We start from the raw sequence: 14,089 nt of genomic DNA on the forward strand, positions 1-14,089 counted from the left end.
AAACACAAAAGGTCCCAATGCCCCAAGATTCCACAGATGCCTGTTGAATTACCAGGATGCCCACAGACTGCAAATACTTAACAAAAGAGGTTTCTCCTCCCTGACACCCCCTGCACTCCCACCCCACCACAACTAAAGGAGAAGGAAAGCCCCCAGACTTCAAACAGTGCACCTGGCTGTAATCTTTTCTACTTGAACTAATTGCTATTTGCAGTGGCATAAAGTTGGGGACTGTGGGTGTGTGCAGACTCCTCTGGCTAATAATGAAGTATCAAACCACACAATGATTTCATACGGTTGGTTGTTCCATTCCAGGACAGCCAACATCTTACATTAATTTTCAGTTGCAGGAAATATAGTTCTCATACAAAGAAATACATTCCTAACAAGGTACAGGAATTAATTTTCAAAATGTCCTTAATGCAAAAGCAGGCAAAGAGTTTCAACTTGTTTCAGAGTTTTGGAGTGACTTTTCTAGATGTCTAAAAATTACTCAACTTCTGGACTTTTTAAAAGCTTTCATGTTCTTAAAAGGGAAAACCCCAGTATTTTATAATTAACCACAGTTTTAATTAGGCTTTCATGTTTATGATTTTTCATTTAATGTCTGTCTCACCAATTAAGTTGCACATGTTACAGTCACCATCACATCCTCAGTATTCTGCAGAGTGCCTGGCATATGGCAGGTGTTCAGTAAATCTTTGTTGATCAAGTGAGTGAATCAAATCCCAAGGATAATTTTTTAAATATTTTCAATAATATCCTGTTGCCAAATAATTAAAAGGGAAGAGATAGAAGGAAGGGAATTTATAAAATTCTGTAAATTGGATTGTTTATAGAGTGCCTTACCTAACTGGAAATATTTTCACATATAGTAATAATAATGATTACCAGTAGTAGTTGTAGTAGTGATAGCAGTGGGGTGGTGGTAGTGACCTTGAGTGATTACTATGTGCCAGGTGTTGGGCTTAGCTCTCTGCATAAATCATATTTTAGTTTGTCAACTTTTCTATGGGATAGTTATTATCACTATCTTCTTGTGTGAGAAAACTAGGCATAGATACACTAAATAACTTTCCTAAAGTCCTAGCTTTCCCATAGCTAGGAAGTGGCAGAGCTGGGACTAAACTTCAGACCATCTGTAGCCCACGTTTTCTCCCCTCCCCTCCCCTTTCCTTTCCTCTGTTCTTCAAACAGCATAATTGTGGTATGTCAACATCATGGTAGACATTGTAGTTTGACTCTTCAGACATCCATCGCCAGGCACCTTCTCCCCAACCCTTCCCCTCCTAAGAGACTGGAAACCTAAGCACCTCACTTCCCAGTATCCTTTGCATCATCAAGGCTGGACATGTGACCCAGTCTGAGGCAGGGAGTTAGAAGAGGAAGTCAGCAGAGAGGCTGCAAGTGGGGGCCTGGGGAAGCTCTTGATTTCTTTAAAAAATGGACAGGTGCAGCTGGCATTCCCCCATTCCCCATCTGCTCATATCCATTATTAAACATGATGTTTGTTTCCAGGGGCAGCAACCATGTTGTAACCTTGAGGCCAAGAGAGTTACAGGGCAGTCAACCCCAGCATTGTGGACCCACTGCACCAACCTCAGTCACAACCTACCTGTGGACTTTGCGTCATGTCAGGAAAACCAGCCTCCATTTTTTTTTAGCTGTTCAAAAGTGATTTGCTGAGCATAAAGTTAGCGATGAAAATAGGTGTTTCATTACTACAGCCCAAAATAATGTTATAAAGGAATAGGACTCAAGTGTATCTGTAAATATGTGTATGTTGGGACAAAGTGACTATGTGTGCCAATGTGACATGTTTTTGATAGCCTCTCCCCTAAATTGTATGCACAGGAAGAATCAAAATGAATATCTGAGGGTACACTTTACTATAAGCAAATTACACCTAAAGAATCCTGACTTTCAAAATGAATGAATGAATGCATGAATGAGTGAGTGAGTGAATACATGAAAGTTAGATTGTATTACTCTCTAACATGCAGTGTATTATCAATTTTGGAATTTTGTAGAGTAGGAACATAAAGTCAACAACATTTTCATTTAATTTTTAAACGAAGCCTAGTGGTATAACTGTTAAGCCCTTGAGTTTGTCCAGAACAAGGACAAAATAATGCTTTCCAATACAAAATTGGTGATTTAATTAAGGCAGTGAAGCAACCAAAGCTCTTGAAGTATCATCCAAATTCCTACTCCTTGAAGCAAAACATCTTCGTTACACTGTGGCCAAGACCATTATAAGACCAGCCTCAAGTTAAAAAATATGCCCTGGAAGAAATCAGAATGAGGCTTTGGCAAGATTCCCACATCCAGTGACACTTTTGATTTCTTATTCATGGTAGTGCACAACGGAGAGATTGCTGTTGCTTTTTTGTTGGTTGACTCTATTGATGTTCAGAGTATGAATGAGCTCTTAGCCTTTTGCAGGACACATATGAGGGGCAAGTGCAAGACAACATCTTGTTCTATTTAATTGCTCAAGTCCCTGACACAGGAGAAGACATTTCATTTTCCATGCAGCTAACAGTTATTTTGTGATTCACTTGCAGCCTGCAAAAGGTGGCTAGAATCGGTAATGATGGCAGTGCTCCGCAAATAAAGGAGCTCTCACCCAATGCTGGTTCACACACTGCTTGATTCAAAGGGAATTGGCTGAAACAGCTCCAAGAAACAGTACTGACATTGTGCTTGAGGAAGACAATGGCAGTGTTATCAGCCGAAGTTGTGCAGTGAGGTAGCCCTGTTGCCATACCACCCGTTCCTAAGTCAGGGTTGAAAGAAATGGAGAAAATTCCAAGTCCTAGCAAACCACGTCTAATGAGTGTATGTCTTTTCTGGGTCTTTGTTAATTAACTGAGCTGTACACAGTCTGCATTTTGGCACTAGCGTGTGCTGGCTCTTGTGGGGGAATGTGTTCTCACAATTCTTTTTTCAAATGAAGGATGAGGAAAAAACCCACGATACTAAAATACCCTTTTAAAAATATTGTTTCAAGTAGCTTGCTCAAGTGGACCATCTCAACAACATAAACTCCATGTCGGTTCCAAAATGCCACGACGTTTAATATCAAGGATTAGATAATGTATTAGGATTACTTACAAAAATCAAACTGGTACAGACACTTCCATTGCTGGGAATCTGATTCATTCCCAGTGCTTGATGATTTTCTTCACTTACTGAAGATAATCACTGATGATGTATTACTGGTCATATTTTAAAACCCATCCAAACGTTCCAACATACCACGAAGAAATACTTTTGAGAGCAGAAGACAACAAAGCGGGTGCATTAGGAATTCACTGACCAGTAAAGATCTCCCAAGTTGAAAAAGGCAATTTCCAACATTTGAATAAGATAAACTTATTAACGTGATATCCAAAACGACTAAATGCTCGCTGCCAGCCCTGACCACCTTTCTCTATGTTCAAACAAACATGTAAATTAATATATGAATAGACACATATATGTTCTCTTCCTTCTCATTCTTTTTATTAACAAAAGGATGACATTTTACCATACATTTTACTCTGCAACTTGCTTTTTATTACTCAAGAATTTATCATGGGTAACTCTTCAAGTCAATAGGGACAAAAATTTAGACTATTCTAATTTTGTAAGTAAAATAATAAAAAGAAACCAACTGAATGTGAAACTTACCACAGATGAAGAAAAATTGGAAATGAATCCCTCATTAATAGGACAAAACCTTATTATTAATTTTGAAATTTCATATAACATCTGATCACTTAAAAACTGAGACATATTTTGAACAATTATTGCAGTATCATTTGACCTACAATAAACTGCAGATAGTTAAACTGTAAAGTTTGATGTTTGGACATATGAATATATCTGTGAAACCATCACTATAATCACGGTAATGAACATATCATTCACCCCCGGAAGTTCTCTCATGCACCTGTGTAATCTCTCCCTCCAGCCACACCTGGCCTCAGGCTGCAGGTAAGGTTTAAGTCTGCTCCAGATGTCTCATTCTGGGACCAGCAGTCACGTAAGGTGTACTCCTTCCCCTGTGATGACAGAAGCCCAAGAGGCCAAGCCAAATCATGCAGATACATTGAAAACTTTTCCTTGTTTCATGACTACTAACATTGCATTGGCCAAAGCAAGTCACATGACAAAGCCTAACATCAAAGTGGTGGGGAATTGTACTCTACCCACTCTAGTGGGATGTCCTGCATAGTTACCTGGCAAAGGATTCAGGTGTGTTGTTCTTTAACTGAGAGGAGGTAAAAGATGGGGAAGAATAACTCAGTTACAGTAAATGGGCAGCTGAAAATATGGGATGAGTGTTCAAAAGCTGGGAATTCATGTTTGGTAGCTGAAGCCCCTGTGTGTTTGACAGCATACAGAAGAGAGGGTATTGAATGATAAGACAATGCTGGAACTTTAGGCTATGCCACAAACAGGGAGTGAGTGCAGGATAAGGGGAATGAGTAGAGTCCTCAGGAGGCTGGAGGAGGATCCAAAGGGCGAGAGGAAGTGTTGTCAGAAGTCATCTTTCAAACAGCAAAAGGTCCTATAGAAACTTTAATGGTTCTAACCATAGGCATTTTATGATTAATTCCCTCTACTCTCAATCTCCTACTTTCCTTCTCCATTACTTTCCCTTATCCTTTGGTTTTAAATAAGGGACCCAAACTATGTGCTGAATTTTCTGATCTCATTTTTAAAAAATCACTAGATTCCTATGATAACCAAAACAAGTATTATAAAGGGGCAGAATAGAGATAATTTCTATTTTCTTTTAAGCGTTTAGAACATACACAGTGAGAGGTTATTCACTATTCCACAAAACCTTCCATATACAAATGTATATATATATGTCTAAATTTAATATATGTTCACTACAAATGGTCTGAGGTATAAATATATCGTATGGTCAGTCTTCTGGAATAATGGAAGCTCCCTCATTTTTTGTGACTCATCACTTCACAAGCACTGGGAGGAGCTGACCGCAGCTGTACAGAAACTTCCATAATGGACATTGCACAAATTGCCTTTTTTAGATTTGAGGTTTTGTTGCAATTGGGAATGTTGGACGAATTTCCTTGAGGCTTGGCTTGAGGGACATCCAGTTGCTCTTTGCCCAGTCCTGAATCTGGAACGTGGTTTTAGGTGGAAAATATGCTCTAAACTCAGTGCTAGGTGAGGTGGTGGTTTGTTGTTGTGTACAGCAGACTCCATAGAAAATTAAGAACAAAAAGTAATTATTTATGTGAAGAGCTACTTTTCCTTCTTGGGCTTGTATTGAGAAGAGAAAGTGATGGAGTTCATTTAAAATTTTCTGACATGGTATGTCAGTTATCAGTTTATGGCCTGTGATTTCCCCTGTTTAACCGACTGTGTGATTTCTACCTCCTGATTGGATCAAAACTGCTACCCAAGGTGTTTAAGGATTTCACAAACTAGCCCCAGACTTTCCCCCAGCTTTCCTCTCTTATCCCTCCTTTTCTCAGAGTTGATTCTTCAGTCTTAAACCCTCTCTCATCTCTGGCTTGGGTCACTCTTTCCCTGCTTTTCTCTTCCTACACCTTTTGTCATTAAATCCCACTCATCCTTCCCGCGTCAGAAAGGAATCATTTCTTCTGGAAAATCTTTTCTGAACCAGCCAACACTGGGTTGAGTGTCTTTCCCAAGTGCTCCCATAACTAAGTTTAGTACTGATCACTCTGTATTGTAGTTATCAATTTACTTCTCTTTCTACTCATGAAATAAGCTCCTGGAAAGTGTAGAGTTTACATCTTTCCCTGTTACAACCTTAGCCCCCAGCTGGGCCCAGGCACATGCACCCAATTGGTACCTCATACATGTTTATTGAATGAACACCTGAATGACAAGATACCATTAGGGAGATCATAATCAACCATACAGATTAGTGCACAGAACACTAGATCAATTTAAAAATTTAATTTTGTTGTTTAGAGATCAGAAAAAGCTTGATGGAGAAAGCAGTATTTACACTAATCTTTGACGGATTTCATGGGCGGAGGGAACAGAATAAACAAATATATAGAAGAGACTCATTTATGTTCTGGGCGCATAGAAAAAAAATCTCCATTTTTTGGGCTGGGCAGGTGCATGATGGGGAACCTAACTGTGGCAAAGAAGTGTGAGCGAGAGACTTGGGGCCAGGTCCTGAAAAGTCTCACAATACATGCAGGAAGAGTGGTTATGAAAATGCGGTCTAGCAGTATCAGCACCAACTGGGAACTTGTAAGAAATGCAAATTCTCGGCCTCCACCCCAGACTTCCTGATTCAGGAGCTCTGGGGGTGGGCCCAGCAACCTGGGTTTTCACAAGCCCTCCTGGCCATTCTGGTGTGTGCTAGGGTTTGGGAACTGCTCTAAGATGTTTGGACTTCTGCTTTGAACCCAAGCCACTGTTGCTGTGTTTGTGTTGACTGTAGAACATCTTCCCCAAACCTCCTGAGGGACGCTGTACTTTGAGGTTAATTTGCCCAGATAAATAAAATGTGGTGCATTCTGCTGGGTTTTTGGATCATATGTCAGACATCTTCAGAGAAGTCTGACCTCAAAAATCAGCCCCAGTCCATAATTTCTGCATTAGCACGTCACATCCTCTCTCCAGCTCCCAAGTTTATCAATGGACCACCCTTCCCCTCCTTACAGAGGTTGTTTGTGGGATATTTCCAAGAGAAGAGGCAAGACTCTCTGGAATGGTTTATGTTCATCTGTTTGGGGGTGAAGTCGTGGCCCACTGCTCCTCCTAAATCTGTTTCCTTAGTGTGCAGTAGTTCTTACACTGATGTTCACACTGTCATTTGGAGAAATAGGTATTCTGTCCACAGAATACACACTGAGGTCAGCTCTACCCCCTCCCCATCCCCCCCCACCCATTCTCATGGAGACCGATTAGCAAGAGAACAGTCACGTCTCTCCCATCACAAAATCTCTTAACTACCCAAATTAAGTCTGTTCTCCCAGTTATAAGCACTCCTAAGATCCTGCACCTTACTTTTGCAATGCTCATCATTCTTGTAATTATTCAACATGTCTTTGGATTGTGAATTCTATGAGGTAGGACACCGTTTCTGATTTGTTCACGGCTACATCCCCATGTTTTAGAGGCAGAGGCTGGATCATGGTAAGTGCTCAGTAACTATTTTTAATTCTATGACTGAAGGAGTGATGCAGTTTTATAATGCAGGTCACAGGAATTTACCTCTTCGTAGCCCCAAGGGCTTAGAGTCATGTGCACAGTGGGCACTAAATAAATGATTCTTGATACCTTTGCATGTACTCTTTCCCTCTACCTGGACTGCCCTCCTTCCTCTTCCGTACCTACCCAAATCCTAGTCCTTCGAGACCCAAGACACGGTCACCAGGTAAGACCCCACAGGTTGTTCCATTTCATACCTCCGGGGGTGCCGTTGACATAGACTGTGGTGTGAATGTGCAATACAGAGGCCCCTCCCAGCTCGGATGTCTCCTCTACTGGGAAGCTTTTCTGGATATAGAGTGTCATCTCCACGAGGGCAGTGATTTTTTTCTCATCCGGCACCTAGAGCAGTGCCTGCCTCATAGCAAGCAGTGGATAAATATTTGTTGAATATGTGAATGTCTTCCTCAGTCATAAAGAGCCATTTGTCCTCTGTGTTTTACACCTTGTTCTTTTTTCTACTTTGGCAATTTTTTTATGTGGAATGACGTTCATAAGTTCACTCATGATTGTAACCCAGCTCCCTGTGATTCTGAACTGTGTTCTTTCTTATACCAGAACATGAGTGTTTCAGAGAGCCTGTAATTATAAGATTGAAGGCCATGTGCCACATCTATAGACAGGTGGGTCAACTCTCCACAGAAATTTCTGGAAGTTGGGCACACCCATGTTTTAATGTGGCCTGGAAGTTTTACCTCAGGGTGTGGTACTTGCAGTTTAGGCCACAAACCATGGTTTCTAAGAAGGACTGTTTCGAGAGTGAAGGTTCTGGAAACTTGGATAGGAAGCATGAATAAGTTCTAATGGAGGACAGTTATACTCAGAGGCTGCCAGCCTAGCCCCAAACATTAGGTACGACTGCCAGGCATTGCTGCTTGAATTATATGAAAGGGTGGTGCCCTGTGTTCTAAAGAGATGGGGGAAGGAGGGACCGCACCGTAAGCTTGGATGAAAAGACCTTGTATTTTTGGCAGAGCCATCTGGGATATATGATTTCATGTTCTGTGTATTTAGGGGTCTCAGACAGATCCTACAGGATCGTGTGTTCTCTGTATACAACACCCAAGGATCTATCCACACTTTCCTGGACACACCTCACTTGACAGGACATTTATGCACAGATGTTCTATGTTGGCCTGAAAAAGTGGTCAAGCCATCGTCCAGTGTAGAACAAAGGGTAGGTGTGGGAAAACTATGGTCCCTGGGTCAAATCTGGCTTGCATCCTCTTTTTATAAATAAAGTTTTATTGGAACACAGCTCTGTTCACTGTTTATATATCGTCTATGGATGCTTTCACTCTACAAGTTGAGAAGTTAAGATAGAGACCATGTGACCCACAAAACTGAAACTATCTACTTCCTGGCCCTTCACAGAAAAAGTTTGCCTACCTCTTACTTAGGAGATGAAGCCTTCCTCTGTCAGTAGGAGGTGTCCTGTTTTAATTGCTTGTTATCATAACTCTTTCCCTCAGTAGATTAAGTTCCATGATAGCAGGGAGGTATCTGTCTCACTCACTGTCAGACCCCCAGGAACTGGCCCATACTATGTACTTGCTAAATATTAGTCAAATTAATTAATTAAGAACTAAATAGGCGGATATAGAATATGGGAAATGAAGTATACCCTTGAGGGGCACAAAAATGACCAGTTGTTTGAAATTCACATCCATTTCTTTGAGACCTATACATTAATTTTTGTTGTTTACTTTTTTAAAGATGAAACACTCAAGAAAAAGTTGCATGTAAAGTAGATGTTCATCTATTGATTCATATGCCCCTAATGAGTTCTATTTTAATTTCAGAGAAGTTTACATAGAAAATTTTGACCTTTGATATGCAACAAAATGTATACTTAGGAAGTCTAAGTATGTGTTTTCAGGGGCACTGTAACATCATTGCACTTATCTATTATATTAATTTCTAGGGCTGCTGTAACAAAATACTATAGACTGGGTGGCTTAACCAACAAAAACTTCTTTTCTCACAGTTCTAGAGGCTAGAAGTTCAAGGTCAAGTTTTCAGCAGGTTTGGTTTCTTTTGCGGCCTCTCTCCTTGGCTTGTAGATGGCCACCTTCTCCTGTGTCCTCATATGGTTTTCCCTCTGTGTACATCCCTGGTGTTTCTTTTTGTGTCCAAATTTCCTCTTCCTATAAGGACAGCAGTCAGATTGGATTAGGACCCCCCCCATGACCTCTTTTTATCTTAATTATTGACACCTCTTTAGAGACCCTATCTCCAAATATAGTCACATTCTGAGCTACTGAGGGCTGGGGCTTCAACATATGAACTTCGGGGGGACACAGTTCAGCCTGTTACACATCCATACTCTATGTACTTCTTTTCTGTAAGTCCTAAGTACTTGTGAGGTGACTGTCACATCACTGACCAAGGCTGATGTGGCCCATCCAGCTGGTAAGGCAGGTGTCCTCACCTTCTCCACCTTTTCCATCAGAGGAACTTAAATTCCTTGTTTGGTCGAGGGCTTAGTAATGACTGTTTCCCCCAGTTCAAGCCTCCAACTGAGTTTTCAAGGTCAAATTTTGCCCAGCATAGATAAATCATTTCAATACTTTCAGTGCCCTACATATGTTTAAAAATGGGGAGAGGGCATGGGGGAACTCAACCTAAATGTTCAATCATAGAGGGTTGGATAAATCCATTATAATAGAGCCATAGTGTGGAATATGATGTAGTCTTAAAGAGTGATATGCTGAAGAATATTTAGTGACCCTGAAGGCTCTGTACAATATTGTTAAAGGGAAAAAATGCAGGTTACCAAAAAATATGTATTCACTCATTTAACCAATATGTATTGAGCACCTATTATGGGCCAGGCTTTGTTCCAGGTTGTGGAAATTCAGTAGTGAATGAAAAAATGTTCTTCCTCCAGATACTCTGATGACTACCTCCCTTGCCTTCTTTGGTTTACTGCTCAAATGTCCCTTCCTCCAAGAAGACTTCCTGGTCACACAAGCTGTCTTCTTGGAGTTTAAATTGCAGTGGGGAGCACCCATAATAAACAAATGACTCTGTAATAGGACATCAGGTAATGTAGTGCATTGAAGGAGAATAAAGCAGAACACGGGAATAGAAGAATGACAGAGCGAAGCAATTATTTCAGCCTGTCTGGGGAAATACACTCCGGGCAGTGTGGCCAGAGTGGAAGAAAACAAAGGCTTTTTTTCTCTTTTTTTTTTTTTTTTTTACAGGAACAGCATAATTTCAACTCTATAGAAATGAAAAGCAAATGCAGATAAAAAAGGTTAGCAAGAGATATATTAGGATTATGACATTCTAGGTGATCTTTATTCCCTTCCCTTTGATTATCTGTAGTTTTCTAGATTTTCTACTCAATGTATGTATTGTTTTAGAAAGGAAAAAAAAATAAATGTTTCAGTATCAAACTTTCCCTGGAGCTCATTATCTTTGCCCTGGAGGCTCTCACTGATCCCACGGCACCTGGGTATTTAGACAGCCACTCCGGATGTGCATTACTCCAGGAGCAGAGGGGTAGAGAGAACCCCGAGCTGGGAAAGCCAGACGGAGGTGTTTTTGCAGATGCTCACAGACAACTGGAGTGGCCCCTGATTTACTGTTAGTGGTAAAGGTGTTAATGTCTCCTCTCAATGGCATCTCTGCTATCAATAAGTGTTGGCTGAGTCTAATGACAACGTAATTGGCAACAGAGATTGGAACAGATGTATCATGTAATAAAAAACCTTTGTGTCCAAGGGCTGACCCCTTTTGGGCTTAGCTGGGCTTTGGTACTGTGAGTGATTCCTCTTGGCAATTGTCATTAATCAGACATGCTCAGTGATGGTTGCTTGGTGAGTACCAAGCATCTTGGATAAACCTGGACCCACTGAGCATGCTCAGCCTGGTTTTCCCTGAACTCTGACCTACGCCTTGTCTTCTGTCACCTCATTTAATACACATACAGGTTAGACTCGTCATCCGTGCATTCACTCTGTGAGTCCTCGGTGGATTTACAATGGATCCTCCACTCCCCAGATGTAGGTAAGTGAAGAGATCATTACTGGTTCTTATCTCTCTCTTTGACAAAGAGGGGCTATGTGTAGTGTGAAGTGAACTGGCCTGAGTTTCCATCCTGTGGTAGAATTGAGACCAAGGACTTTCTATGCTGGGAGGGAAGGGAAGCAAGTGCCTTGGAGCTTAGATATCCCTTTTACCTCCTTCTGAATGTATACCTGATCAGGTATGGTCAAGATGATGGTTATCAGCTTGCAAAGGCAAAGACATTTTACCTGTCAAATTTCTGGTTGAATTAAATATATTGATGAATAAAATATACTATTGTTAAGAGAATAGCCTCTTTATGGAGGCCTAAACAACCAGTTAACAGAATTAAGGAATATTAAATTAAGGCCAGATGCCCGGGAGGCAGCATTCAGGACACAAGTAGAGCACTCCCTTGAGAACCAAAACCTTGAAAAATTTGTATTCTGTAATCCTAATTCCAAAATTCATCAAGTAGTCATTAAAAAAGGAAAAGAAATTTCCATGGTCAAATAAATTTGGGCCTCACTAGGTTAGACAAATCTAGACAGGTTGCTTTTTCTACAGGACTTACCAGAGCCTTCAGTGTAAATTATAATTAATGGAAGTGTATTATTTCCACTCAACCTTTCTTCCAAAGAGTTGTATTAGGCCAACACTGGTAAGTCATTATACAGAACCTGACATGCCTATCTTTTTTCCAATTTTTGGTATTTGATATTTCAGAAATTTCTAATATAAGAAGAAAAGTTGAATTTTTCAAGCTCTCCATTAGTTTCACTAGTTATAACAGTTTTCTGAATTCATGAATAGATGGATACATGGATAAGATGGGATGGGATGGGATGGGATGAGATAGGCTGCAAAAGCATAGCAGCAAAATATTCTCAAGAGTCTTGTTGCTTCCCCTCCAGCTCTGTTTTTATTATTGTGTGATTTGGGGACATTTCCTGTTATTATTACACGTATTGTGGTCAGAGGAAGCCAATTCATTTTAATATTAGTCTGAGCAAAACATAATTAGGAAGAGAATCTGCTACCAAAAAGGAAACATGTAATTGCTGCTTTGCATTCCAAACCCCAGTACTCAGATGAAGAAAACACCCAGAGATTGCTCTCCACACCGTTTCAAAACATCCTGCCCCTGTCCGGCCAGTGAAAAATCCAGTCACTCCGAGGAAACACAGCCGGAGAACCAGATGATCTATCAAGCTTTCCACTATTCCTATTTGTATTTTGGAAGAGGAAGGAGAAGAGGTGAGAGAGAAAGGGACAGAAAAGAAGGGGCTCAGAAAAGGAACAGCGTGGAGCATTGAAAACATCGCCAGACCCCAGGCTGAAGGCTGAACCGCGGCCTCCTTTCCTTAGATCTTTCAGCACCGCCAGGGCCACGACTGACATTTCCTCCTGGGAACCAAGAGCTCCTGAGGGCCTGAAAGTCCATCATCTCTGTGTGCTAAGGCGTCTTTTTCTCCTCTCTCTCTCCTCCTCCTCCCTTACTAACAAAGCGTTTCCTCTTACTTGTGTGGGATGTACACTCATTTGGAAGGAGCGCAATTTCCTGGGCATGCGCGGGAGGTGTGGGAAGATGGAAGAGGAGAAGGGACAGGGAACCAGCAGGTGAGGAGTCCAGCTCTGTGCCCAGCCGTGTTAAGTCTTTTCACATCATTTATTTCATGTAATCGTCACAATCACAGTCTGAGGTAGGTATCATTATCATCCCCATACTACAGGTGAGGAAATCAAGGGCTTGGAGAGGCCAAGGAACCTGTCCAAGGTAACAGGGCTCCGAAGTGCTGGAGGCAGGGTTTAGATACAGGTGGGTTTGTTTACTTTAAAAGCCCGTGCTTTTAACCACAGTCCTAATGTGCTTCACTTCACTTCTTCAAGCCTCCGGGTTCTCACTCAGGAAAAGAGAGTGTCCTTGTTTTTGCCCTTGTCCCCCTTATAGTTCACTGTCTACACCGTGGCTGGGTAAAATTATACCATTGAGGACTAGGCTCAACTGCCAGAAACAGAGACACAAAATAAATGTCTGGAGGTGGCCTGTATGGGCAGGTATGAGTCTGCTCCATAGAGTCCTTGGGGACTTAACCTTCTTCCAACTCACTGCTATCCCATCCAGAGGGGTGGGCCTTGTCTTCACAGTCCAATGTCGCAGCTAGAGCTCCAGCCATTACATCTGCATTCCAGGCAGAGGATGAAGGACAGAGAAAAAAGGGTCAAAAGGTACAAATTGCCTGTCTTTTAGGCATGATTTTGTTTTTTTAATCATTGTTTTTTGGGGTTTTTAAAAAATTTTATTTGTTTATTTTTGGCTGTGTTGGGTCTTCGTTTCTGTGCGAGGGCTTTCTCTAGTTGCGGCAAGCGGGGGCCACTCTACAGCGCGGTGTGCGGGCCTCTCACTATCGCGGCCTCTCTTGTTGCGGAGCACAGGCTCCAGACGCGCAGGCTCAGTAGTTGTGGCTCACGGGCCTAGTTGCTCCGCGGCATGTGGGATCTTCCCAGACCAGGGCTCGAACCCGTGTCCCCTGCATTGGCAGGCAGATGCTTAACCACTGCGCCACCAGGGAAGCCCTAGGCATGATTTTTTGAAGCACCATACCATACTTCTGCATACCACCCACAGACTTAGTCATGTGGCTATACCTACCTGAAGGGGAAGCTAGAAAATATAGTCTTTATTCTGGGATGCCACGTGGCCTGCTAGAAATTTGCAAGCCATTATGCAAGAAAGAGGGAATGGATACTGGGAGCAGGGCGCAGTCTCAGACAGAGTAACCCTTTCGAAATGTAAGTCAGGTCATGTTACTCTGCTGAAAATTGTGGAAAGACTTCCCACTCACTCAGG

The 14,089-nt window shown here is 41.7% G+C and overlaps 1 long non-coding RNA gene across 1 annotated transcript in view; it reads left to right on the forward strand.

The window, feature by feature from the left end:
• The window catches only part of LOC137775530 (uncharacterized), a 134,003-nt gene extending 122,824 nt beyond the window's left edge, over positions 1 to 11,179 (forward strand). The window contains exon 3 of the long non-coding RNA XR_011076040.1: positions 11,162 to 11,179. This is a non-coding gene — a long non-coding RNA (uncharacterized lncRNA). The remainder of the gene's footprint in view (positions 1 to 11,161) is intronic.
• The last annotated feature ends 2,910 nt before the right edge of the window (positions 11,180 to 14,089 follow it).

The sequence above is a fragment of the Eschrichtius robustus genome, chromosome 13, assembly GCF_028021215.1.
Source record: "Eschrichtius robustus isolate mEscRob2 chromosome 13, mEscRob2.pri, whole genome shotgun sequence".
NCBI classification, from domain to species: domain Eukaryota; kingdom Metazoa; phylum Chordata; class Mammalia; order Artiodactyla; family Eschrichtiidae; genus Eschrichtius; species Eschrichtius robustus.